The sequence below is a fragment of the Bos indicus genome, chromosome 15, assembly GCF_029378745.1.
Source record: "Bos indicus isolate NIAB-ARS_2022 breed Sahiwal x Tharparkar chromosome 15, NIAB-ARS_B.indTharparkar_mat_pri_1.0, whole genome shotgun sequence".
NCBI classification, from domain to species: Eukaryota; Metazoa; Chordata; class Mammalia; order Artiodactyla; family Bovidae; genus Bos; species Bos indicus.
The window spans coordinates 81,713,064-81,739,907 of record NC_091774.1 but is presented as its reverse complement, the minus strand read 5'-3'; the positions used below and the strand labels follow the sequence as shown (position 1 = coordinate 81,739,907).

General features: G+C 48.8%; 1 pseudogene; it reads left to right on the top strand.

Moving 5' to 3' along the window:
- Positions 1 to 127: 127 nt before the first annotated feature.
- Positions 128 to 26,369, top strand: LOC109569147 (olfactory receptor 8G17-like; annotated as a pseudogene).
- Positions 26,370 to 26,844: the final 475 nt, after the last annotated feature.

The window sequence follows — 26,844 nt, the reverse complement described above, 5'->3', positions numbered from 1 at the left end:
CAAATAGAGTAAAACAGCAAAGTGCCCACACAGTACCTGACCCGTAATAGACGCACAGTACATCACAGCTCCTGTCAGAAGGCGGGAGAACTGCAGGAACCCTTCTCCCAAGAACAGAGCCGGGAGGATGCCTCCAGCTTACGCCCAAGGCCACTGCTACAAGTTACAGGGCTGCGTGCTTCTGTGGGGAGCTGGGACTCCTCACCTCCAGATCGGCAAGCCGCATCTGTGAGCCATTTTCCAGCAGACAGCAATCTGGAAACCCCCAGCGGTCCTCCTCGGGAGGACTCTGCCCAGCTGTGTGCGGGCAGCGGGAGCAGAGAGCAGAGTCTCGTTTATTCCTAGGTTTTAGTGAAACGCAGGACACCACGGTTCTTGCCCCTCCCGCAGCCCCCTCAGGTCCTCTGCCTGTCTTTTGTGGAAGCACTTAGTCAGTAAGCTTAATCAGAGAAGTGAGAAAGGCAGAAACAAAGAAAAATAGTCAAAGGAGATTAAATAATAACAATGTAGTCATTAAGCAAAGTCAAGGACTTTAGTTCTTTCTCAAGGGTTACAGATCATATGATCTGTATGATCTGAGCCATGTCCCATGAGCTGTCTTATCAATACTGAAACACCAGGGGGAGAAGTTAACTATGCGATGACCGGACTGCACCCAGGGCAGTTCCGAGAACTGGCCTCCGAGAAATGGGAACAAATGGACCTTGGAACTGACAGCTGTGCTCAGTCGCTTCAGTCGTGTCTGAGTCCCTGCGACCCCAGACTGTAGCCCGCCAGATGCCTCTGTCCATGGGATTCTTCAGGCACGAATACTGGAGTGAGTTGCTATTTCCTCCTCCAGGGGATCTTCCTGACCCAGGGATCGAACCGGGATCTCCTGCATGGGAGGCAGATTCTTTAACACTGAGCCGCCTGGGAAGGCTGGAACTGAAGATTAACTGCACATCAAACAGACAAGGTCTGACGCTGGCCAGGCACCCAATGACCGATCTGAAGATGACTGTCAGAGCTGACTGTGCTGTTTCTGCATGTAGCCCCCTCCTTCTGTCTGTAAAAGCTGTGACCCTCTGGTTGCCAGTGGGGGGAGAGTCAACCCTCAGACAGATGTCCACCACCCTCCCCTCCACCAGCTGCCAGCATCTGAAATAAAGCAAACTTTTCTTCCCATTAACCCAGCCTGCTGATTGGCTTTTGAGCGACAAGCAGCCAGACCTCACCACACTCTTTTGGTAATACTAGTGCTACCTTTAGTGCTAAAGGACACAGCCAAAGCTGGCCCCAGAGCCCAGGTGTTTTCAGCTCTGGCCCTTTAGTGCTAAAGGACACAGCCAAAGCTGGCCCCAGAGCCCAGGTGTTTTCAGCTCTGGCCCTTTAGTGCTAAAGGACACAGCCAAAGCTGGCCCCAGAGCCCAGGTGTTTTCAGCTCTGGCCCTTTAGTGCTAAAGGACACAGCCAAAGCTGGCTCCAGAGCACAGGTGTTTTCAGCTCTGGCCCTTTAGTGCTAAAGGACACAGCCAAAGCTGGCCCCAGAGCCCAGGTGTTTTCAGCTCTGGCCCTTTAGTGCTAAAGGACACAGCCAAAGCTGGCCCCAGAGCCCAGGTGTTTTCAGCTCTGGCCCTTTAGTGCTAAAGGACACAGCCAAAGCTGGCCCCAGAGCCCAGGTGTTTTCAGCTCTGGCCCTTTAGTGCTAAAGGACACAGCCAAAGCTGGCCCCAGAGCCCAGGTGTTTTCAGCTCTGGCCCTTTAGTGCTAAAGGACACAGCCAAAGCTGGCCCCAGAGCCCAGGTGTTTTCAGCTCTGGCCCTTTAGTGCTAAAGGATACAGCCAAAGCTGGCTCCAGAGCACAGGTGTTTTCAGCTCTGGCCCTTTAGTGCTAAAGGATACAGCCAAAGCTGGCTCCAGAGCACAGGTGTTTTCAGCTCTGGCCCTTTAGTACTAAAGGACACAGCCAAAGCTGGCCCCAGAGCCCAGGTGTTTTCAGCTCTGGCCCTTTAGTACTAAAGGATACAGCCAAAGCTGACTCCAGAGCCCAGGTGTTTTCAGCTCTGGCCCTTTAGTACTAAAGGACACAGCCAAAGCTGGCTCCAGAGCCCAGGTGTTTTCAGCTCTGGCAACCCCATGGTCACTCTGAACCCTGGCTCTCTGCTGCCTTAAAGCTCCCCTTTAAAGCCTTTTAGATCATTTTAAGCATACACATTTCATGTTCCTCAGCTAGACAGTAAATTCTCTGAGGGCAAGGAGTTTGCCTTTTAGAGCTGGGGTTTGGAATCAGGGCTCCATGACATCTGGTGGGAAAGTTACAGAATCCGTTCAGTTCAGTTCAGTTACTCAGTCGTGTCCGACTCTTTGCGACCCCATGGACTGCAGCACGCCAGGCCTCCCTGTCCATCACCAACTCCTGGAGTTTACTCAAACTCATGTTCATAAAGTTGGTGATGCCATCCAACCATCTCATCCTCTGTCATCCCCTTCTCCTGCCCTCAATCTTTCCCAGCATCAGGGTCTTTTCCAATGAGTCAGTTCTTCACATCCGGTGGTCAGAGTATTGGAGTTTCAGCTTCAGCATCAGTCCTTCCAGTGAATGTTCAGGACTGATCTCCTTTAAGATGGACTGGTTGGCTCTCATCCAAGTTACAGAATGGACCTGTCCAAGCCCTAGTTCAGGACTGACTCCTTTAGGATGGACTGGTTGGCCCTCGTCCACGTTACAGAATGGACCTGTCCAAGCCCTAGTTCAGGACTGACTCCTTCAGGATGACTGGTTGGCTCTCGTCCACGTTACAGAATGGACTGTCCAAGCCCTAGTTCAGGACTGATCTCCTTTAGGATGGACTGGTTGGCTCTCGTCCATGTAACAGAATGGACTGTCCAAGCCCCAGCAGCACCGGTCCCAGCTGCAGACCCTGGAGAGCTCTAAGAAATCCAGAGGCAAATTCACAGGTTTCTTCTCTATGAGAAAACCCTGCCTGCTTCTGCCAGCTGCTTCTGGAGAAGGCAATGGCACCCCACTCCAATACTTTTGCCTGGCAAATCCCATGGATGGAGGAGCCTGGTGGGCTGCAGTCCATGGGGTCGAGAAGAGTCGGACACAACTGAGCGACTTCACTTTCACTTTTCACTTTCATGCATTGGAGAAGGAAATGGCAACCCACTTCAGTGTTCTTGCCTAGAGAATCCCAGGGACGGGGGAGCCTGGTGGGCTGCCGACTATGGGGTCGCACAGAGTCAGACATGACTGAAGCGACTTAGCAGTAGCAGCAGCAGCTTCCACCAGCTTCCTTCTCAGCCCAGCAACTCTGACAGCCAGCTACCTGTCCAAGGATTCTGGTAGAGTCAGGTCTCACTGGGAGCTGCTGGTGAGTTCAGGGCAGCTGCAGAGGGAACTGGAAACAAGAAGGGAGAAAAAAAAAAAAAGACCAGCAAGGTAAGGGAAAGAGAGTGGCCACTGACCACCTCCCCCGGATCAATCCCCTTCTAGCTGTCTCCCCGAGAGGGCTTATCTCTTGTAGGGAGAGGTCTCTGCCTGAGGCTCGGGGCCTGTGAGTCACACCCGAGAAGGAGAACTTCTTCTCTCTCCACCAGGATGAGTTCAGACAGGCTCGGAGTACAGGGGAAGGGCCATGAGTCACCAAGGAGGAAGAAAGAGCCAGGGAGAGCAGCTGAAACATACGCACTACCATCTGTAAAATAAACAGCCGGTGGGAATGTGCTGTATGAGGCAGGGAGCTCAACCCAGTGCTCTGCAGCTACCTGGAGGTATGGGGTGCAGACGGAGGTGGGGAGCAGGTTCAAGAGGGAGGGGACATGTTATTCCTATGGCTGATTCATGTCAATGTATGGCAGAGACCAACACAGCATTGTAAGGCAATGACCCTCTGATTAAAAATAAATAAATTTTTCATAAAAAGAAAGAGCCAGGGAATGGGAGAGGGTGGGGCAGGCTCCCTGCCGTCTCAGGGTCCGCAGCCTCTTTTCCTGTCCCTGGTCCTCGGGTATCCAAGGCCTTTCCGAGGCGGGTGAGGGTCTCACAACCTTCACAGTATCAACACTTGGGGCCGGATGATTCTTTGGTGGGGGGCGGGGGGCTTCCCCGTGTGCTGTAGAACATTGCACAGTATCCCTGGCCTCTGCCTTAAGATGCTGGTAGCATCCCCACCTCACCAGGTGTGACAACAAAAGACGTCTCCCTGCTGTTGCTGTTCAGTTGCTACACTGTGTCCGACGCTCTTGCAACCCCACGGACTGTAGCCTGCCAGGCTCATCTGTGCGTGGAGTTCTCTGGGCAAGAATCCTGGAGCGGGTTGTCATTTTCTTCTCCAGGAGATCTTCCTGATGCAGGGATCGACCCTGCTTCTCCTGCATTGGCAAGCAGATTCTTTACCATCTGAGCCACCAGGGAAGCTAAAAGATGTCCCCAGATGTTTCAAAATGTCCCCCCCGGGGGAGGAAGGAAGGCAGCTGGTTGGGACCTCTAGGCTTACAGGACTTCCCTCCTCACCTTCCGTTCCTTCTACAGAAAGCAGGGCTGGGTCTCAGTCCTCCCTATCCGCTCCCTCGTAGCTGCTTCTTCCGAGCAATTCCTGAAGGTTATCTCCTTATCACATTTAAGGGCTTATGGCTGCTTCCTTCAAATTCATAGATGAGAAGGAGGAAGTGGTGATCATGGAGAAAAATCAAATTCTCAGAGGGCAGGGAGGAGAGGAAGAACCAAGAAGCGACTCAGGAGTTCAGATCCTATGGTAACCAAAGGTCCTGACAGACTGAGGCAGCATCGTCCAACAGAAACACCATGCAAGCCACAAACACAGGTCACACATGTTATTTACCTTTCCTGGTGGTACGTCACATTTAAAAAAAAATTAAACAGGCAAAATTAATTTCAAAAATATATTTTACTTAACCCAATATGTCAATAGTCACTTCAACATGTAATCAATGTTTTAAAATTAGTAATAAGCTATGTTCTATTCTTTTTTCCCACAGGAAGTCTTCTACATCCATCTGAAGTGTATCTTTCTCTTATATTTCAGTTTGGACCAGCCGTCTTTCAAGGGCTCAACAGCCACGTTGGCTAGCGGCTTCCATAGTAGCCATGGCAGGACCGGGTTTTCTTTCAGAGGTTGAGGTTGCCCCCTGCCCCTCTCCCGGAACCAGAGAGCTTCCAGAGGCCACGATCTTAGCAACACAGTGAGGCAATCCAGTCTCCAAGTAGATATTCGTAATTTAGAGAACAAGATGCCCATTTCAAGGGGCCCCCGTCCCATCCAACGCAGCGTCCGCTCCTGGGCACATAAACAAAGCAGGCTGCGGGTTGTCCATTGGGTCCTTTTCCAAGAGGTGGACCTCAAACGTTCCACGCCACACCCCTCGAAAGGAAGAAAGTTCTAAATCCTCAGGGTGTACTTTACGCTAACCCCACCCTGCACACGGACTTTCCCCCAGCCGTCAGCGAATTCCACCTGGTCTACACACACCCTGCTTCTCCGCAGAAGCTTGCTGTGCTCATTGCTCGCCCGACTCGAGACTGAAGACCCAAGAGGCCCTCAGACCTGGCCCTGTGTGCCATCGTCGGTTCACCAGCCCTTCAGCCACATCTGCTTGCTGCTAGACAGAGGTCGCGCTCAGTGGAGCGGAGAGCCTCAGTTCAGTTGATGAAGTCCCAAGCCTGAGGGACACATTCCTGGTTAAGGTACCAGACATAGGAGAGGGGCCCTTGTTGGAAACTTATAACCACTTCCCAGGCGGCACTAGTGGTAAAGAACACGCCTGCCAGTGCAGCAGACATAAGAGACTTGGGTTTGATCCCTGGGTCCAGAAGACCCCCTGGAGGAGGGCATGGCAACCCAGTTCAGTATTCTTGGCTGGAGAATCCCATGGACAGAGGAGCCTGGTGGGCTACAGTCCATAAGGTTGCAGAGTCAGACACCACCGAAGCAAATGAGCACGCTCAGTGAGCGGGACTCTCCCTCGCTTGTACCTGTGCTGCCAGGATACACCTCCTGAAATCTACTCATCACTGTTCACAGGTCCTGCAGGGCCTTGGATGGAAAAAGACGGGAAAACGGCTGAGGCTAAGACCAGCTAAGGGGGATCGCAGTTTCCAGTTCAAGATGGCGGAGTAGAAGGACACACGTTCATCTCCTCCTGCCAGAGCAGTCGCTGACAGTCATCAACAGGAGGACGCTGGAACCCACAGAAACAAAACAACAAAAAAAGACCAGCTCAGGAAAAGAAATTCCAAAAGTTCCCAAACATTTTTTCACTGGATATGTTCCAGATAATCATTCAGCAGATCTAAAGGTGTTTATTTTTTTTCTTCTTTCTAATCTTTGAGCCCCTAGTACACGATCTCTGACATATAGTAAGATCTCCATTAATACATGGATGAAGGGACTTTGCTGGTGGTCCAGTGGTTAAGAATCTGCCTTCCAACGCAGGGAGCAAAGGTTCGATCACTGATGATCATTGTCCAGGAACTGAGATCCCACATGTCGTCAGGGAACTCAGCCCTCACACTGCAACTAAAGAGGAGCCCTTGTGCTTCAGCGAAGACCCAGCACAGCCAAAAAAAAAGGTATAAAAGTGTTGTACGAGGAGGCAAATTCAGCCCACATGCTGGGAGAGGAGGGAGGTCTCTGAGAGGTCTCCATGTCAGAAGCTAAGGAAGGAATGATCCATCACCTACAGTCCTCTAGAGTCCTGACCCTTCACACAGAGGCTTGGGTGGACAGCTGGATTTATGACTCCCGAAGTCAGTCACTGCATCCTGCCTGTGCCAAGTCTGCAGCCCAGACAACCCCACAACGTGTCTGATCATTCAAGCCCAGTCCCAACCCTGCCACTGCTGCTAAGTCGCTTCAGTTGTGTCTGACTCTGTGCGACCCCATAAACGGCAACCCACCAGGCTCCCCCGTCCCTGGGATTCTCCAGGCAAGAACACTGGAGTGGGTTGCCATTTCCTTCTCCAATGCAGGAAAGTGGAAAGTGAAAGTGAAGTCACTCGGTTGTGTCCAACTCTTAGCGACCCCATGGACTGCAGCCTACCAGGCTCCTCTGTCCATGGGATTTTCCAGGCAAGAGTACTGGAGTGGGGTGCCATTGCCTTCTCCGAGCCCCAACCCTACAGATGCTAATCCAGTCCCCTTCCATTGGGGCCATGGTTCAAGTTCCACTCCCTTCCCCATGTTTAGGAGTTCTCTTCAGTTCTGGCTCTCAGGGATTTTCTTTCCTGAGATTTGAGTTCAATCATATCTTTCAAATTATTTTATTAGGGCTTTTTTCCCCCTGCATTTCTGTGTTTGAGATAGAAAGGGGTTCCAGTCTCCTCTGTTAAAGTAACCACAATAAACCCAAAATGGACTCATGCTAAGCCCCATATCAACAAAGCAAAACTTAACTAAATTTCTCTGCTCCCCCAGAAAAGGAAGCCCCGGTCCACCCAACACTGCTTGCCTACTCAGCACAAGTCACCTGATCAGCATCCAAGACTTCACTTTTCTCTGTGTAAGGAAACAACCCTGCTTTACCCAATCAGCAAGTGCCCAGTTTCGTTTTGTTTTCTAACTTTTTTAACCATATAGCACAGGAATTTTTATTCAATATGTTGTAATTAACTATGTTCAGTCGCTCAGTCATGGCCAACTCTTTGCAACCCCAATAGGCAGACTGTAGCCTGCCAGTCTCCTCTGTCCAAGGGGTTCTCTAGGCAAGAATACTGGGGTGGGTTGCCATTTCCTTCTCCTGGAATAACTATAATGAAATGCAATCTGCAAAAAATCAAACAAAAACCAAATGCCCAGTTTAACTTCCTTGTTCCTACTCACGTTGGCCTGTAAAAATCTCTCGCATTGCATAGCTCTTCAGAGCTCTTCCCAGTCTGCTAGACTAGATGCTGTCACTGAATAAAAGTCTCTCGGATGACTAAATTATCTGTGGAAAGTTTTCTTCTAATGTAGCTAAGTCTCCCATACTGACTTCAAGTGCTGTAGTTTTGTTGTTGTTTTTCAGTCGCTAAGTCCTGTCTGACTCTTTGTGCCCCATGGACTGCAGCACGCCAGGCTCCTCTGTCCTCCACCATCTCCCAGAGTTTGCTCAGACTCATGTCCATTGAGTCGATGATGCTATCCAACCATCTCATCCTCTGTCACCCCCTTCTCCTTTTGCCTTCGATCTTTCCCAGCATCAGGGTCTTTTCTAGTGAGTCAGCACTTCACATCAGGTGGCCAAAGTACGGGAGCTTCAGCTTCAGCATCAGCCCTTCCAGTGAATATTCAGGGTTGTGTTAGGCTTATGCAAATCTGACCGTCCAAAGTCCCTGCTGAAAACCCTTCACTGATGCCCCACTTCCTTCAGAGTAGAGTCCAAAGAAGACATAGCATGACTCGAAAGGCCCTGCGTGACATGACCTAGTTGATTTCCTGGGTCGCCTCTCAAGCAACCCCATCCTCATGCCCTTCACGCTAACATCCCTGCAATATCTGCTGTGCCCCCCAAATCAGCCACGGTCTCTTACACCTCCTCCCTTCACATATGCTATGTATCCGCCTGGAAGATTCTTCCCACTCACCCAGACGTCCTTTCCCACAGTAAGCAATCCCTCATATCAACTCTGCGAGTTTGAGTCAAACCTCCACTTCCACATTTCTGCTCTCTTAGTCCACCCCAACTTGTCTCACTGTATGTTATAATTATCTATCCTCATGGGTTTTTTATTTTCTCAGGAAACACTTGCCCCACCCACCAGGTTAAGCTTCCAGCAATCACTGTGTTCTATTAATATAAAACTCTGCCCAGAGACAAATTTTCCAGGAGGGTGACACACCAAGGCTTCAGAGCTCCTTACCTGCCAGGACTCTCCCAAGGCCCTGGGAAGGCCGTAGCTATGTGCTCACATCATCAGATGTCTTTTTGTAAAGTTTTAGAAAGAAGGTATTTTTAGCCGCAATTGGTTAAAACCACTGCCTCTTTCCACCTTGATTTCCCCCGCATCCCTGTACCTTTCTGCAGCTGTAGAGTGGCTGCTGAATGTGAGACCCAGCTAAGGGGTGGTTGAGATGGGAATACACTCTGCTTGGGTTTATTGCATATATTCTTATGATTTCTAAATAGCCTGGCATTTAGTTCAGTTATTGGTGGTCATTCCAGGACTTCCCAGGTGGCCGTAGTGGTGAAGAACCCACCTGCCAGTGCAGGAGACATAAGAGACACTGGTTTGATCCCTGGGTGGGGAAGATCCCATGAAGGACGGCATGGCAACAGACTCCAGTATTCTCGCCTGGAGAATCCCATGGACAGAGAAGTCTGGCAGCTACAGTCCATAGGGTCGCAAAGAGTTGGACACAACTGAAGCGACTTGGCACACATTGGTATTCATCCCAGTGGAGAACAGCTTTCAGGACATCACCCATTCTGCCAGCTCTCCCAGCATTAGGCATGACGGTGCGGAGTCAGAACTCAGATGACTGCACTCCTGTGGCCACAGCACTCACATGCACATGGGCCTGAAATGCACAGAGAATATACTCACAGATCAGATCAGATCAGATCAGCCGCTCAGTCATGTCCGACTCTTTGCAACCCCATGAATCGCAGCACTCCAGGCCTCCCTGTCCATCACCAACTCCCGGAGTTCACCCAGACTCACGTCCATCAAGTCAGCGATGCCACCAGCCATCTCATCCTCTGTCGTCCCCTTCTCCTCCTGCCCCCAATCCCTCCCAACATCAGAGTCTTTTCCAATCAGTCAGCTCTCCGCATGAGGTGGCCAAAGTACTGGAGTTTCAGCTTTAGCATCATTGCTTCCAAAGAAATCCCAGGGCTGATCTCCTTCAGAATGGACTGGTTGGATCTCCTTGCAGTCCAACGGACTCTCAAGAGTCTTCTCCAACACCACAGTTCAAAAGCATCCATTCTTCGGTGCTCAGCCTTCTTCACAGTCCAACTCTCACATCCATACATGACCACTGGAAAAACCATAGCCTTGACTACACAAAACTTTGTTGGCAAAGTAATGTCTCTGCTTTTGAATATGCTATCTAGGTTGGTCATAACTTTCCTTCCAAGGAGTATCTTTTAATTTCATGGCTACAGTCACCATCTGCAGTGATTTTGGAGCCCAGAAAAATAAAGTCTGACACTGTTTCCACTGTTTCCCCATCTATTTCCCATGAAGTGATGGGACCGGATGCCATGATCTTCATTTTCTGAATGTTGAGCTTTAAGCCAACTTTTCACTCTCCTCTTTCACTTTCATCAAGAGGCTTTTTAGTTCCTCTTCACTTTCTGCCATAAGGGTGGTGTCATCTGCCTATCTGAGGTTATTGATATTTCTCCCTGCAATCTTGATTCCAATGTGTGCTTCATTCAGCTTGGCATTTCACATGATGTACTCTGCATATAAGTTAAATAAACTGGGTGACAAAATACAGCTTTGACGTACTCCTTTCCCAATTTGGAGCCAGACCATTGTTCTATGTCTGGTTCTAACTATTTTCCCTTTACTTCATTTTCCTTTTACTTCCTTGCTTTTATTCATTTAAAATTATTTTTATCTAGCTATATAGTATGAATTGAAGCAGTATTTGAGTCAATACCTAATACGTTTTATTAGTCTATTAAAAGAAGACACCAACTGAGAAACTTTTTCTCCCATGGGAAGGTTATATATTTACTAATGACTAGTGTTTGCTGGTTCCAAATAGGAAAAGGAGTTTGTCAAGGCTGTATATTGTCACCCTGCTTATTTAACTTATATGCAGAGTACATCATGAGAAACACTGAACTGGAAGAAACACAAGCTGGAATCTAGATTGCCGGGAGAAATATCAATAACCTCAGATATGCAGATGACACCACCCTTATGGAGAAAGTGAAGAGGAACTCAAAAGCCTCTTGATGAAAGTGAAAGTGGAGAGTGAAAAAGTTGTCTTAAAGCTCAACATTCAGAAAACGAAGATTATGGCATCTGGTCCCATCACTTCATGGGAAATAAATGGGGAAACAGTGGAAACAGTGTCAGACTTTATTTTTCTGGGCTCCAAAATCACTATAGATGGTGACTGCAGCCATGAAATTAAAAGATGCGTACTCCTTGGAAGGAAAGTTATGACCAACCTAGATAGCATATTCAAAAGCAGAGACATTACTTTGCCAACAAAGGTTCGTGTAGTCAAGGCTATGGTTTTTCCAGTGGTCATGTATGGATGTGAGAGTTGGACTGTGAAGAAGGCTGAGCACCGAAGAATGGATGCTTTTGAACTGTGGTGTTGGAGAAGACTCTTGAGAGTCCCTTGGACTGCAAGGAGATCCAACCAGTCCATTCTGAAGGAGATCAGCCCTGGGATTTCTTTGGAAGCAATGATGCTAAAGCTGAAACTCCAGTACTTTGGCCACCTCATGCGAAGAGTTGACTCGTTGGAAAAGACTCTGATGTTGGGAGGGATTGGGGGCAGGAGGAGAAGGGGACGACAGAGAATGAGATGGTTGGATGGCATCGCTGACTTGATGGACGTGAGTCTGGGTGAACTCCGGGAGTTGGTGATGGACAGGGAGGTCTGGCGTGCTGCGATTCATGGGGTCGCAAAGAGTCGGACACGACTGAGCGACTGAATTGAACTGATGCAATATTGCTCTTTACAGCATTGGACCTTGCTTCTATCGCCAGTCTCATCCACAGCTGGGTATTGTTTTTGCTTTGGCTCCATCCCTTCATTCTTTCTGGAGTTATTTCTCCACTGATCTCCAGTAGCATATTGGGCACCTACTGACCTTGGGAGTTCCTCTTTCAGTATCCTATCATTTTGCCTTTTCATACTGTTCATGGGGTTCTCAATCAAGAATACTGAAGTGGTTTGCCATTGCCTTCTCCAGTGGACCACATTCTGTCAGACCTCTCCACCATGACCCGCCTGTCTTGGGTTGCCCCACGGGCATGGTTTAGTTTCATTGAGTTAGACAAGGCCGTGGTCCTAGTGTGATTAGATTGACTAGTTTCCTGTGAATATGGTTTCAGTGTGTGTGCCCTCTGATGCCCTCTTGCAACATCTACCTTCTTACTTGGGTTTCTCTTCCCTTGGGCTAGAGATACCCGTGGGGTATCTCTTCACGGCTGCTCCAGCAAAGGGCAGCCGCTGTTCCTTACCTTGGACCAGGGGTATCTCCTCACCGTTTGCTGCCATGCAAATAGGTTCATTAGGAAAGACTCAGAGGGAAAAAAAAAAAAGATTTGACACCAAGATGTTTTGCTCAGATGGAAAAGAATCCTCCTACAATGCAGGAGACCCGGGTTTGATCCTTGGGTTGGGAAGGTCCCCTGGAGAAGGAAATGGCAACCCACTCCAGTATTCTTGCCTGGAGAATCCCATGGACGGAGGAGCCGGGCGGGCTACTGTCCATGGGATCACAAAGAGTCAGACACGACTGTGTGACTGGATAACCACGCCCCATCCTCACCTTTCCTCTAAAAAGGCTGGGCGGAAAGCTTTCAGTAATCTTGGGATTCTTAAGGCATGAGCCATCCACCTCTTTATATGGCCCTGTAATAAACGTTTCCCTGTTTCAAAAAAAAAAAAAGTAGGGAACTTTGGACCCAGACATGCATAAAAGAGAATTGCTGTGTGACAGTGAAGGCCGAAACGGGTAGAACCCTGGGGAGAAGTGTGGCCAGCCCACCAGCACTGGGGAAGCAAAAGCTCCTCTCACAGCCCCCAGAAGGGAACAACATGCCAACACCCAGGGCTCGGGCTCCTCTGACTTCTCCAAAACCACGAGACATACGCTTTTGCTGTTTCGGTCACCCGGTTTCTGGTACCCCTTACAGCATCCCTGAAGCTAACGCAATGACCACGTCTCAGAAGTCACACATCATCACTGCTTCTGCGTTCTGTTTATCGGGAGTGAGTCACCCTAGGTCCAGCCCAGGCTCCAGGGGAGGGGGACTAAGCCTAACCTCTTGAAAGGAGGACTCTCAGGATTTGTGTACCTGCTTCAGAACCACCACCAGTTCCATGGAATAGGTCTGGAATCTAATAATAAATTCTCCTCCTTAGTTTAAGATGGCTCAGATTGGATTCTCTAGGCCTGCACTTAAATGTATATTTTTATTAATTTTTTTTGGAATATACTTGATTTACAACGTTGTTTCTGCTGTACGGCAAAGTGAATGAATTCTGTATATGCGCGCATATGAATACATACACGTGTGTGCATGCTAAGTCACTTCAGTTGTGTCCAGCTGCTTTCGACCCCATGGACTGTAGCCCACCAGGCTCCTCTGGATTCTCCAGGAAATAATATTGGAGTGGGCTGCCATGCCCTCCTCCAGGGTATATATATATATATATATATATATATATATATATCCACTCTTTTTTAAATTATTTTCCCATATAGGTCATCACAGAGTACGGGGTAGAGTTCTCTGTGCTGTACAGCAGGACCTTATTAGCTATCTATTTTATATATAGCAGTGTGTACATGCACTTAAATGTCTTTATTAAGTTCTTTATCTGTCACTCCTTTCTAATAAGTTCTTAAGGTTAAATTTTGTAACTCTGACTCCCAGAAATATAATCTAGGGCTGAGAATATTTGTTCTAAAAATCGATTAATTGTGCTGAAATAACAACGTACCTCACTTGTGTAGCACTTAAGACTTCACATGGCACTTTCCCTGAAACCTGTGAGAGAGCAAGCAACAGGAAGACTGTGAAGCTTCTAAAAGAATGAAAAGTTATGATTTCACTACTAAATACATATTCAGTAACAACTAATTGATACCTGGCTTTTTACCCTTACCTAAGTACATCATGAGAAATGCTGGACTGGAAGAAACACAAGCTGGAATCAAGACTGCCGGGAGAAATATCAATAACCTCAGATATGCAGATGACACCACCCTTATGGCAGAAAGTGAAGAGGAACTCAAAAGCCTCTTGATGAAAGTGAAAGTGGAGACTGAAAAAGCTGGCTTAAAGCTCAACATTCAGAAAATGAAGATCATGGCATCCGGTCCCATCACTTCATGGGAAATAGATGGGGAAACAGTGGAAACAGCGTCAGACTTTATTTTTCTGGGTTCCAAAATCACTGCAGATGGTGACTGCAGCCATGAAATTAAAAGATGCTTACTCCTTGGAAGGAAAGTTATGACCAACTAAATAGCATATTCAAAAGCAGAGACATTACTTTGACAACAAAGGTTCGTGTAGTCAAGGCTATGGTTTTTCCTGTGGTCATGTATGGATGTGAGAGTTGGACTGTGAAGAAGGCTGAGCACCAAAGAATGGATGCTTTTGAACTGTGGTGTTGGAGAAGACTCTTGAGAGTCCCTTGGACTGCAAGGAGATCCAACCAGTCCATTCTGAAGGAGATCAGCCCTGGGATTTCTTTGGAAGCAATGATGCTAAAGCTGAAACTCCAGTACTTTGGCCACCTCATGCAAAGAGTTGACTCATTAGAAAAGACTCTGATGCTGGGAGGGATTGGGGGCAAGAGGAGAAGGGGACGACAGAGGATGAGATGGCTGGATGGCATCACTGACTCGATGGACGTGAGTCTGGGTGAACTCCGGGAGTTGGTGATGGACAGGGAGGCCTGGCGTGCTGCGATTCATGGGGTGGCAAAGAGTTGGACACGACTGAGCGACTGATCTGATCTGATCTGAAGTATATAAAACTTTTTATGTAACTTCATACATTCATGTATTCCCCACATGTTTATGGTCTACTCTGTATCTGAAGCTCAACTAAGTCTTGGAGGTAATGTGATAAGGAAGAAACTCCCTGTCCTCATGGAATATATAGTCTTGCATTCAAATCCTTGTCACGCTGTGTCCCAACCACCCCTGACTGGCTCTGCCTGCAACAGTCCACCTCTTCAGCTTGGGCCTCACTGAGCATCCCCGTTTTCTGGGTTCTGGGTGGAATATTGAGGCCAAGAGACCCCGTCTTCGAGAAGTGGCTGCTCTAGAGGGGGCCAGATGGTCAGAGAAACACACTTGTCTGAAGTTTAATTTTAATGTTCTGTGAATACTTTTTCCCCTTGAACGCTGCAGGGGATCTGGGCCAAAGACTGTGAGTGGGTGAAAAGGAATAGAGAAATGAAACACTAAAAATGACAAACAAGGGAAGCAATGATACATTCTCACTTCAGAAATAACCAAGAAGAGATTGCAGGGCGGGGCTGATGTAGGTGTATGCAAATGATATGTAAATATGACATCCACACCAGCTCAAATTGTTACAGTCCTTTTATTTTGCATAGTTGAGTGTTGGTCCCTGGAAATGTTCTCCTGGGACTTATGGTGCAAAATTATTGACTGTTAACCTCACCCTCAGTAGCTATTTAATCAGGTGATTGAGTTGAAACACTTCTTCCCCATCTGGCCCTTAGCATCTCTTTTTGCACGACCGAGTTAGATGTGTAATCTTCGAGGTTTCTTCTGTGTTTATATATGGTCTCCAAACAGAGAGTCATCATTTTCTTTGCCCTCAGTATTTCCAAAGAAACTACCCCAGGATCTTAACATTTCTTGAAAGATCACATCGTGGTGAATAGGCAGAAGATAAAGAGAGGATAGGAAAAGAGAGCCGTGGGAGGGGCCAGCCACAAAAGGAAGCATAAGAGAAGATACAAGCATAGAGATGACCCTGATAAAAAGGTCGTAGAAAATTTCCCCACAGCTTCCTAGGATCCACAGAAATGTGGAGCCATGGGTCATCTGTTCCCTCCCAGCAGGAGCATTGGCCAGGATGCTAGGTACATGGTGGGCTTCCCAGGTGGTTTATGCCAGTGGAGGAGACGCGGGAGACACGGGTTCAATCCCTGGGTCAGGAAGATCCCCTGAAGAAGAGGATGAAAACCCACTCCAGTGTCCTTGCCCGGTGAATCTCATGGACAGAGGAGCCTGGCGGGCTGCAGTCCATGCAGTCACAAGAGTTGGACACGACTGAGCAACTTCACTTTTACAGCATATCCTGCGTCAGTGTTTGGAACAAAATATATAAAACACAGAACATGCAGACACCTTGCTCCCTGCCCTTCAAGGTGCCTAGAGTTTGGCTGAAGAGGCGATACTGCCACATGTTTAGTGATTTTCAAAATGAGCTTAAGGTAGTTTATAAACCAAGGGCTAAGTGCATGTCCATGGTGAAAATGCTGTAGGATTTCAGAAGAAAGGAATATGGCTTTCAGTTCAGGTGATCTAGAGGAGGGGGATTTTTCAGCTTATTTTTTATATAAATGTTAAAGATTACTTTCCATTTGTAGGTATTATAAAATATTGGCTATATTCCCCATGAAGGGAGAGAATCTTAAATTGGACATTTAAATATAGGAAAGATACATCTTAATTGGAGAAGAAAGAAAGCTATCCTAAGCTTAAGGAACAAGAACAAGACAGGAAGCAGAGCAGAACGTCACATGCAACAGCTGAATGGATGGAGACCCGAGCATCCACGCTGAGAACCATGGGAGACGGAGCTGAAAGGTCAGCCAGAGGAACAGGCAGCTACAACCATGTTTCGGAAAAACGTCATCCTCAGCGTCTTCAGTCCTTGAGGTTGTAATCAAGCCACATTAACACCGGCGGCTATTTGTGACTGGGGGAGAGAGTGTTTTGTAGTCATCAGCTCTCAAAGGCTCACTGCATCTACTTCCCACACGCAGCTCCATCCTGGAATGAAGCACGTCAGCTTCAGTGAGCTTTATTTGCAGGAAGGTTAGCGATCCGCTGGCTAGAAGAGAAGCGGTGAGGGGTGAGAGGTGGTGTGAGTGAGAAAGGGAGCTGGAGGTAGGAGGCTGGGGTTACAGACTGTGAAAAAGGGGGAGGGGAGGAGGGGTGCCTGAGAGGTGATCTTTAGGAAGCAGAAATAGGTTCAGACAAAACTCCTTGCCACATGCTGTATGCAGCTCGGGGTCATTTCAGCACCCTGTGACTGGACAGCGCTCCCTCCAGGCCACTCAGAAGCTGGATGCAGTATCTGGTTCCAGTTCTGCCTCACATTCGCCTTTCTCTCCTTCATTCCAATCATAATGTACCAGTCACAGCCGTTCACCAATCTTCGGCCGGCTACTCTCATGATTTCTGACACCACCTTGGAGATACCAGCTCTTACTATCCCAAGGAAAATCTAGTCCGCTACGACAGAATCAGATGGGTTACCCTTTTTGTCTTTGTTTCCATTCAAACCAAACCATATTTGGAAATTAGTGAATCTAAATTGCCATCTCTAATCAATTAAGTTCTCACTAACTGAGGCACACTTTGTGCCAGGCACCAAACCAGTCTTCACACTTCATGTGCTGTATTTCAATTGGTTCTTTGACATTTCTTGCAAGCAAGACTCTTCAACCCTCCTTTACAAATGAGGAACCTGGAAGTCAAAGACACAAGGTAATTTTTCCAAGGCTACACAATTAATACATATCAGAGCCTGGATTTAAGCCTGGTTTAAGTTATTTCCAAGGCCACATTAGTGTGGACCACAGAATTTTAGGTGAAACAAAGATAACAAATTTATCTTCATAGTGATATTTTTAATTTGCACATGTTATATTTGCACATTAGGAGTGCAATGTGGTGGTCCAGTGGTTAAGACTCTGTGCTTACACGGAGGAAGCCATGGATCCCCTGGTCGGGGAACTAAGATCCACAAGCTGCGTGGCATGGCCAATAAAAAAAAAGAAATGTTTTGCCTATGTTAATTTGACGAGTTCCTAGAGTCCTTTGTACAGTTCCTAACAGGTACCCATTCCTGCTTCCTTCAGATATCAACAAGGACTTATCTAAGACAAAGAAACCACATGCAGTTTTTTGTAAATGATAGATATTTAACTGACAGATATCAAATGAATTAAAAAATAAATTCCTACACACATGTAGGAATTTATAAAATTGGATAAATCCACATTTATAAAAATGGATTTGAATATGGAAAGAGAGAAAATACTCAAAGTGGGATAAGAGAAAGCTTTCATTTTTCCTCCATAGAGAAAACAGTTCAAATATAGACACAAAATCCGTCCAGGTCACAGATGAATCCACGGATGCAGAACCACAGGTACAGAAAGCTGACTGTAAAGTTACACTCGAATTTTCAGCTGTGCAGACAGCAGGCACTCCAAACCCCTGTGTTGCTCAAAAGTAAACCGTTCACTCATTTAATAATTCCATTTAATTCAGTAGATTGTGTTTCTAAGCCCCTCCTAAGAACTAAGCCCTCTTCCCTTCAATCTTTTCCTCTAAATTTGCCATCCTCTGACATGAGCTTACTCTTCTTTGTATATTTACTTCCTGGGAGACAGTTGGTCATTGCTTTCCTCTGCTTTACACTCTGTAGGTCTATAAAAGGGCTTCCCAGGTGGCGCTCGGGGTGAAGAGCACGCCTGCCAATGCGGGAGATGGAAGAGACGTAGGTTTAGTCCCCGGGAGGAAGACAGGGCAACCCACTCCAGTAGTCTTGGTGAGAGAAGTCCATCGACAGAGGAGGCTGGTGGGCTGCAGTCCATGCCTCCGAGCACAAGGTCTGTAAGAAAACATCTGCTTGATTGATTCCATTTCAAAACAGAGAAGGAAGACAATGAGTTTATCCACATTTGGAAAACATTGTCTCATGTCAATCTTCACCATCACCCTTTGGGGTAAGTACTTTATCCCTGTTTTGCAAAGGCAACTGACTCAAGGTTATACAACTTGTAAAAGTGATGAATCTAGGTTGTCTTAATCTATTTAATAATTGCAGAAGTCATGCTCTTTCTATCTCATTCTCTCCACACTTGCATGTAAATTGGCTCCTTTGGGCTCAGGCAGTCTGGACAATCCACACCACCCACAGGCGTGCCTCCATTGCTCCATGTGCACTTGTGTAATTTACAGGCAACACGTGGTTATCAGCATCTGTGGGGAGAGAGCAATTATACCGACTTTCCAAACATATCATGTTTGTCTCAGGAACCCACAAGGTAATTTGTTTTTATAGCAGATTTTCCCCCAATCATGTTTTCCTCAAGCTAACACTAAGATAAATTTGAACTTTCTAAGTGCCCAGCAACGGCAGGATAAAAGCGGCTGAGCTGAGGAAGGCAAATCCCTGGTGGGGCTTGGGAAGCAGTGCCCGTGGGGAGAGCTGGCCGCACCACCATGCCCACAGGCAGAGTGTCAGCCTGCCAGGGCTGCCGTGAAAAGCACCACAGAGTCAGGCACTGAAACAACAGGAATGTACTCCCTCACGGTTTTGGAGGCTGGATGCCAAACCCAGGTGCCGTCCGTCAGTTTCTGGGGAAGCCTCTCTCTTCCTGGCCTGTAGACAGTCAACTTCCTGCCACATCTTCCCATGGCCTCTGCTGTGTCTGCAGACACACAGGGAGAGAAAGACAGGCTTGCTGCCTCTTCCTCTTTCTGCAAAAAAACTATTCCTGGGAATTGCCTGGAGGCCCAGTGGTTAGGACTCTGCACTTCCACTGCAGGGGGGAACAGGTTCGATCTCCGGTCAGGGAACTAAGATCCAGCATATTGCACAGAGTGGCCAAAAAATAACAAATAAATAAGAAACATCATTCCAATCAGATTAGGGTGCTATCCTTATGAATTCTTTTAATCTGGATCCTTGACTATCTCCCTAATGACACTATCTCCTTATAGAAGATTGAGGCTTTGGTATATGATTTGGGGGGGACCCTGAACAACAGAGACCCTGAACTTGGAAATGAACACAAGTCAACAGAAGATGAAGAAGATAATGAACGAAATGAGGGTGAAGCAGAGGAAGAAACAAGCAGTAGCTGTACTTTACTGAGTGTCTGCTGTGCCCGAGGCAGGGCTTTCATAAGTAACGCTGTTTAATTCTCAGGACAAGCATGGAAGTGAGATTCCATTACCCTTCCATTCATTTTTTTTATTATTATTATAGTAAATTACACATAACAGTGAAAGAGGAGAGTGAAAAAGTTGGTTTGAAACTCAACATTCAGAAAACAAAGATCATGACATCTGGCCACGTCACTTCATGGCAAGTAGATGGGGAAACAGTGGAAACAGTGACAGATTTCATTTTGGGGGCCCCAAAATCACTGCAGTTGGTGACTACAGCCATGAAATTAAAAGATACTTGCTCCTTGGAAGAAAAGTTATGACCAGCCTAAACAGCATATTAAAAAGCAGAGACATTACTTTGCCAACAAAGGTCCATCTAGGAAAGAGGCTCAGCCTAGCCTGACCTGCCCTAGACTCACTCTCCGTGGGGCTCAGCGTCACCGACTCGTCCTGCAGGGTTGGAGCCCAGGGAAGGTCCTCAGTGTCCAGCCAAGGTCCCCTGGGCCCTTTGGTAGAATAGCTGGGAAAACTGGCCTCCAGATTCCAGAAAGCCCCCTCAGGGGCAAGACAACAATCCCTTCACCCAGAATTCAGAGTCCAGGGAGGAGGCTGGACGGCTCCCACCTCTCCTTCTGAGTCTCCCTGCAGCCAAGGTGGAACCACCAGCACCAGCTCCTCAAGGAGACCCTAACTTCCTCTGCCTCAAGACCAGACCAAGTGACCAGATTCTGCAGGGCATCATCCCTTCTGCCCTGAGACTGACCCTCCCAGAGTCCCAGGAGAGGAGGTGGGCCCGGTGTGTTTCAGGGCCTCCCTGAGCTCTGAGCCGCCACAGCACCTGGGGTCATGAGGGGCAGAGCCAGCTGATGAACTGGCAGGAGCGGAGGCGGCCTCGGCTTCAGTCCTGAGGGCCGCTCCCTGTTCCCCTGAGCCGGGTGCCTGCCATCAGCTCTGAGTCCAGGAACAGCTCTAGAGAGAAGCCCAAAGACACGGGCTGGAGTGGACGTGAGTCCTGGAATCCCCTGAGTGCCTGGTGGGGAGGATCCTGAGTTCCCACTGGAGCTGTGCCAGGTGGGAGCACTGCCCGCTGAGGTGGGTGATTGTCCATCGGAAGCCCTACTGAGTTCCCCCACCAGAGCTGGTTCAGAGAGCTGAGGTCGCCTGTTCTCTCCTCCTTCCTCTCCCCCAAATCTGGATGCACCCCACCCCCTACTCTGCCAGGCTGTAAGCATTTCCTGAGACCCCACTGCATTCAGGGATCCCCAGAAAGCTCGCCCAGTGCCCCATGTTCAGAATGTAACTTGGGGCTAGGTGAAAGTTATCGCGCATCGAGTGTCTACCCTGCTTCCAGACGTGTGCTGAGTCACTGACACACGCTGTCTTGCTCCCTCGCAGGAACTGAGGAGACTGAGGCTCCCCAACGCCAGGTCCCCCGACTCTCCTCACATGCTTTTGGCCACGTGAACGCTTGCCGAAGCGGTGAGCTCCCTCCCCAGGCTGTCACCTGTTACCATCTCCTCCATCGAGCTCCACCTCCCTCAGTTTTCAGGGTCCAGCCCCGTCCCCCTCCTCAACTTTCTGAAGCCCTCACGGCCACTCCAATGCTTCCTCCTGCCGAGTGGGCACCCCCCAAGTTCACTCCAGGGTCACAGGGTCAGTTTCTCTCTCAGCAATATTTAAAGATCCTAAATGACCAAGGCCTGGCTTTATGCTATTTTGAACAGTTGTTTAAATACTTTTGAACAAAGGGAATGGTTCAAATAGCTTTTGGTATCAGTCATTGTTCAAATATTTGCTGTTCACTTGATACAAAACTCAGAACAGCCTCTGCTTTCAGAAGTTAGTGTGATAGGGGAAAAAAAGCAACCTAGCAGGGGGGAAAGAAAACCATGGAAACATTGACCAAGCCCTGCTCAACAATACTTCATGCATCTGTGTGAGTCAGACTCACCCGCAGATTACAGCTGCACACAGCAAAGGAGTTCAGCTGGGGGAGGGGAGGGCGGCTAGCAGGGCTGCGGGAGGACTCTGCAGGCTTCGTGGAGGACATCTGGAGGCCCTTCACTAACTGGGAGCTCGGGGTGCATCTCTGAGGCTGTCGGTCAAGGTGATCATCCTTGAGAATTATTGATAGAGGTGCCTCGGAAGGAATCAAGCGTTCATCTGGGACTTGGGACAGGAGTAGCCAGTTAGTAGGGAGCATAGTCTGTCTGGACCGGGGAAGATGGTAAGACGTGGGGAGCTGGGGAAGAGCACTGGAAACCTCCTTTACTGGGAAGCAGGATGAAGTTCAGCCCAAGCACAGGGCTGGATGTGATGGTTTGTGGCGGGTGGGGTGGGCCGGGAATCAGGCTGTCCTCCTAGGAGAGAAAAAGGAAAATGCTACTTTTCTTTGTGGATCAGAGGCTCATGGACGTTTGGATCTGGACAAAAGTAAACCCCCAAAGTAAGAAAGTTAGAAAGGGAGGAGTGCATATGACAAATACGTGGGGCATCAGGTGGAGAAACAGGATCCCAGGCAGGAAGCCGACTTCGCAGGTTAGACTTCAAGGCTCAGCCATGCAATAGGATTCTGCCACACCGCCAGGACCCTGACTTCCAGCGATGCATAGCATAACCTTTGCAATAAACAGAAGGTTGCTCTGTGAAGGGCACAGGGTGTTCCAGTGAATTCCTGAGGAATTCACGTCCCAGAATCAGGAGACCAGCTGGGGGAGGAAAGAGAGGCCGCAGGGCAAGAGACAAGATCCCTGGAACTGATAGCCCTTCCCGTCTTCAGACCGGGGTGGTGTCCCTTTGGGGATAAGGGAAGACTTTCCGAAGAGCTCATGGGCCAAAAGGAACAAGTTTCCAGAACCGCAATTCATGCTCTTGTGAAAACAGCGTCCCTGAACGCGCACCTGTAGTCAAGCGCTGTGCTGCTTTCTCACGTTCATTTCCACAGTTGCCTTATCCCACTTCTAAGAGGAGATAGCCCGCCTACCAGTAGAAGGCATTCCACCAGCACACAGAACAGCCAGGATACCGCAGGCAGAAAAATAAAGTCATAAACAGCTGCTGAAAACGTAAATGACTTTCATGACTTTATTTAAACAAACTGATTTTATAAAATGCATGAATATAAGCCTAGAAAAATATTTAACTCAGGTGGGAATCTTTCCGCAAAATGGAGAGAGCGTCTTTCAAAAGCAGCAGCTGACTGCTGCTCTGCGACCCCCTAGAAGCTTGGGATGGGGCGGGGGGAGGGGCAAGCTCAGGACGGAGGCAGCGCGTGTGAACCTGTGCCTGACTCGGCAGCGCGTGTGAACCTGTGCCTGACTCGTGTTGTACGGCAGAAACAACCACGTGGCAGGGCAAGGATCCTCCAGTTAAAAATGAGTTTTAAAAAGCAAACACATCACTGTGTGATTCTCGGCACTGAGAAGGAGCTCAGGGGATTAAACGACATCACCATAACAAGACGCCTTCTGTCCCATTTATTCATTTATGTTAACGAGGTTTCACAGAAGCTGCCGCTTCACGTGTAGCGTGTCTACCAGGGATTACCGCCGTGAGTGGACAAGGTACTTACATAGATCCTTGTGAGCTGGTCAGACGATCCTGAAGTTGCCTCCTGCAGTCAGCTATGGAGACTCCTTTTCCTGGACACGTCTGGGTGGGTTCTTCGTGTGCTGTGGGGGCTGCGCTGGCGCCAAGATCTGTTCCCAGGCAAGAAGTTCCGGGAAGGAGCCCTGAGTCGCAGTCAGGTTGTCAGCACCAGGCCTGACTTCAGGTATCTTTCATGCACAACCTTGATTTTGCTATCGAGGGATCAGAGGACTAGAGAGAGGAGAATCGCCGAAGCTACGAGAGCCAGCAGGCAACAGAGCCAGACCCAGGAAGCAGGTCTCCTTGGTCCTGTCCACGGCTCCTCCTTCCTCCCCCATCCCGTCACAGGAGGTGGGACGAAGATGAGGCTGTGGCATGTTCTTCTGTCAACTTCAATGCTTTTCCCTCCGTGTCCTCGATACAGGCCACCAGGCTTGGATGAAGAGGTTGGTGAGGTGCCCCTGGGCTTGGTTTGCAGAACTTTAGCCCAAACTCTCAACGAAGAAGGATTTGAGGAACAGAAGAGAGAAGAAAGTGTGGGGAAGAAAGAGAGGACCCTGGGCCTCTCCAGTCCTCCTAGGGAGAAACGTCCTGGAGGACCGTCCAGGAAGCCCCAGCACACCATGTACAGTCTGACTGGTCTCTGAGGTGACGTTTAATTCAGTAGATTCTCAGAGGACGAAACGGTTATGGTATAGATGGGGGGCGCCCGGAGGATGCTTAAGAACCACATAGGATGAATAGTCATACGTGCCGTCACACGGGTGAGCCCTGCAAAGATGAAGTGAAAGCAGGCAGGCCCCAAAGACCACAGATTGTGTGAACCCTGTGACATGGAACATCTAGAGTAGGCGAATTCATAGAGCCAGAAAGTGGATTCATCGTTGCCAAGGGCTGGGGGAAGAGGAAAACAAGAGGTGACTGGTAATAGTTAACAGAGTTTTCTTTCTTTGGTGATGAAAGTGCTCTGCAATTAAACATTAGGGGTGGTTATGAAATGTTATAAATAGACAAACAACCACTGGTTTGTACGCCTTTAAACAGTGAACTTTACGATATGTGAATGACATCGTGATTTTAAACGTCGGAATGAGGACTTCACTGGGGGTCGAGAGGTTAAGAGTCCGCCTGCCCATGCAGGCAGGGGACACAGGTTCAGCCCCTGCTTCAGGAAGATTCCACATGCCACAGGGCACCTAAGCCCACGCACCACAACCACGAAGCCCAGTGCCTAGGGCCCAGCTCTGCAAGAAGCAAAGCCACTGCCCTAAGAAGCCCACACCCCGCAAGGAGAGAGGAGCGCCCAGCTCATCACAGCCAGCAAAACCCGAGCACCGCGACGACCCAGCGCAGCCAAATAAACACCAAATAACTTTTTAAAAAAGAATAGAATGAAATCATCGTCAAATAGACTCATGAGCATTATTTGTGGATATACGCACAACAGAGGGGGGGAGTGACCTCATGTTTATTGATAACCTACTGTGTCCCACACATTCAAAGGTTTTAGATTTTATTTTCATTTCCACCAAAAAGCCACCTGAGAAGTAGACATCTTTTCCCTACTTTAAAGATGAGAAAAACAAGGCTCACGAATACAGCTTATCCAAAGAGACAGTACGAGTCAGCGGCACAGTCAGAACTAAGACAGGTCTGTCTGGCCGCAGCGCCCGTGTCCTATCCACTGTGATGTGATATTTTCCATTATTTCTTTTTCTTAATATTTGTTCATTTGTCTGGCTGTGCCAGGTCTTCGGTGAGGAGTATCTGATCTTTAGTTGTAGCAGCACACACTTAGGGGCAGCCTGTGGGATCTAGTTCCCAAGCCAGGATCCCAAACCGGAACCCCTGCCTTGGAAACATGAAGCCTTAGCCACTGGACCACCAGGGAAGCCCCCCATTTCTTCTTCTAAATGAAGACACTCACTTGACATTCCCCCTCAACACACCTTGCACGTGCACGGGTGGGCACGCTCAGTAGTACTGTCTGAAAGGTGCTCAGTTGCCACCTCTGCAGGTGACGCCTGGAGAGCTAGCCCTGCCGCTGGAAACTACACCCCCGTCACCCAGATCATCTTGCGGGGATTCTCCAATGACCCAGACCTCCAGAAGCTTCTCTTTGGAGGCTTGCTGCTCATCTATGTCATGACCGTGGTGGGAAACCTGGGGATGGTGGCGCTCAGCCTCATGGAGTCCTGCCTCCGCAGTCCCATGGACTTCTTTCTCAGCGTCCTCTTTCCTTGATATCTGCTACTCCTCTGTGGTCACACCCAGGCTGCTGGTCGACTTTCTGGCCTCTGACAGGTCCATCCCCTTCAAGGGCTGCTTGGTCCAGATGACCTTCTTTGTGATGCATGCCACAGCTGAGAGCTTCCTGCTGGCTTCCATGGCCTGCAACCGCTGCACGGCCACCTGCCGACCTCTCCACTACGGCTCCGTCATGACCAGGGGCACCTGTCTCCAGCTGGTGGCTGCTTCCTCACTTTCAGTGGCGCTAATTCTGCTATCGAGACTGGGAATGTCTTTGCCCTGCCTTTCTGCGGGCCCAACCAGGTACTGCACTACTTCTGTGACATCCAACCCCTTCTCCTCTGGGCCTGTGCCAACATAGCCATGGCAGGAGTGGTCCTCTATATCTTCTCTGCCCTGGCTACCTATCTACCTACTGCCCTCGTCCTCACCTCCTACGGCCTGGTCTTGGTGGATATTGGGAGGATGCGCTTGGCAGCTGGGAAGGAGAAGGCCCTCTCCACGTGTGCCTCCCACTTCCTGGCCATTGCCACCTTCCACAGCACCGTGATTTCACCTACGTCCAGCCTCATGGATCCACCGACGATACCAGTGGCCAGGTCGTGTCTGTCTGCTGCACCATCATAACCCCCATGCTCACCCCTGTCATCTAGAGCCTCCGCAACAAGGAGGTGAAGGAGGCCCTGCAGAGGAAGCTCCAGGTCAATATCTTTCCCTGCTGAGCCCTGCAAGGCTGTTGGAATGAAGAAGGCATCAGTCAGTTCAGTCGCTTGGTCGTGTTCAACTATTTGCAACCTCATGGACTGCAGCACGCCAGGCCTCCCTGTCCATCACCAACTCCCGGAGCTTGCTTAAACTCATGCCCATTGAGTTGGTGATGCTATCCAACTATCTCATCCTGCGTCCCCTTCTCCTCCCGCCTTCAGTCTTTCCCAGCATCAGGGTCTTTTCTAATGAGTCAGTTCTTCGCCTCATGTGGCCAAAGGATTGGAGTTTCAGCTTCAGCATCAGTCCTTCCAATGAATATTCAAGACTGATTGCCTTTAGGATGGACTCATTGGATCTCCTTGCAGTCCAAGGGACTCTCAAGAGTCTTCCCCAACACCACAGTTCAAAAGCATCAATAATTTGGTGCTTAGCTTTCTTTATAGTCCAACTCTCACATCCATACATGACTACTAGAAAAATCATAGCTTT